Below are 2,007 nucleotides of genomic sequence, written 5' to 3'. Positions count from 1 at the left end.
GATGAGGCCATTTCATCGGCCATCAGGATCGACCGTAGGCTACGCTATCAGAGACAGACCCGGGGTAGAAATCATGTAAAGTTGGTGTCCTACGCTGCGCCTCCTGTTACTCCACCTCCTCCCGTTTCACCTCCACCCGAACCAATGCAGATTGGTCGGTCAAAGTTGTCTCAAGTGGAGCGGAGACGCAGGATTTCAGAGCAGTTATGTCTTTATTGTGCAGAGGGGGGTCATAGAGTACAGAATTGCCCGAAGAAATTGGGAAACGCTACTGCCTAGGAGTAGTTGGGGGTAATACCCTAGGCGTACAACTTTTACCCCTAGATGATAAAAGGTTGCTTCTTCCTTGTACGGTTACATGGGAAGATAAATCTGAAGTCACTGAGGCCTTCGTTGATTCAGGCTCAGCGGCTAATTTTATGGATTACGAATTTGCTAAGAAATTGGGTATTCCACTCACCCCGGTAACACCACCTATCCAAGTTACGGCAGTGGATGATTCCCCCTGCAACATAACCGTCCTCTGTCTCAGACACCAGAGGTGGGAGTCACTATAGGGGTGTTGCATAGGGAGAAGTTGTTTTTTTTTTGTGTTACACATGACAACCTCCACAGTCATCCTTGGCATGCCTTGGTTGCACCTTCACTCCACTCAGATTAATTGGGCCACTGGTCAGCTAACAAGCTGGTCAGCCCATTGCTTTCATCATTGTTTAGTGGGGGTGACCTTGGGTCAGACCAGGATTCATATGGAGGGAGTACCAGAACAATATTCTGAATTTGCAGATGTGTTTTTTTCCAAAGCTGCAAAGAAACTACCTCCACATCGTCCTTTCGATTGCCCCATCGATCTCCGATCTGGTTGTATGCCCCCTAGAGGTCATCTCTACAATTTGTCTGGGCCAGAAAAAGTGGCCATGCGAGAGTACATCCGTGAAAACTTAGCTAAGGGTTTCATTCGCCCTCCCGGTCGGTTTTTGTAAAGAAAAAATACGGAGGCCTTCGGCCATGCATTGATTACCGGGGCCTGAATAAAATCACAGTAAAAAATCGCTATCCATTGCCTTTGATAGACGATTTATTCACTCAGGTCACCAATGCTAAGATTTTCTCGAAATTGGATTTGCAGGGTGCATACAACCTGGTGTGGATCAGAGAGGGCGATGAGTGGAAGACGGCCTTTAACACACCCGATGGGCATTACGAGTACCTGGTGATGCCCTTCGGGTTGTGTAACGCCCCGGCCGTCTTTCAGGAACTCATTAATGAAGTATTTTTCAGGGAGGTGTTGGGTAAATTTGTTCTGATATATCTGGATGATATACTAATCTTCTCAGATAACCTCTCTGAGCACAGGGCTCATGTCAAATTTGTACTGTACAAGTTAAGACAGAACATGCTTTATGCTAAATTGGAGAAATGCATTTTTGAGGCAACATCTGTCACTTTTCTGGGGTACATAACTTCCACCTCGGGCCTTTCTATGGATCCTGCCAAAGTCTCTGCTGTCCTGGAATGGCCCCAGCCAGTGGGACTAAAATCTCTCCAGAGATTTTTAGGATTCGCTAATTACTATAGAAGGTTCATAAAGGGGTACTCCACAGTCATAGCACCCCTCACCAGTCTCACAAAGAAAGGGGCAGATACCAACCACTGGTCACCCGAAGCTCTGGCTGCTTTCTCCACTTTGAAAGAATTGTTTTGCTCTGCACCCATTTTAAAACACGTCGACACCTCCTATCCCTTTATTGTGGAGGTGGGCGCCTCGGAGGTCGGGGTAGGGGCTGTGCTGTCTCAGCGTTCTGGGTTGCAGGGAAGATTACACCCGTGTGCCTATTTCTCTCGTAGGTTTTCACCAGCAGAGAAAAACTACAATATAGGCAACAGGGAGCTCCTAGCCATTAAATTGGCCTTCGAAGAATGGCGTCACTGGCTAGAAGGAGCAGAACATATGATTACCGTTTACACTGATCGCAAAAATTTGGAATACATTGAGGGGGCTAAGAG

This window comes from Hyperolius riggenbachi, chromosome 7, assembly GCF_040937935.1.
Source record: "Hyperolius riggenbachi isolate aHypRig1 chromosome 7, aHypRig1.pri, whole genome shotgun sequence".
In the NCBI taxonomy this organism is placed as follows: domain Eukaryota; kingdom Metazoa; phylum Chordata; class Amphibia; order Anura; family Hyperoliidae; genus Hyperolius; species Hyperolius riggenbachi.
Note: the sequence above shows the minus strand (reverse complement) of the source record.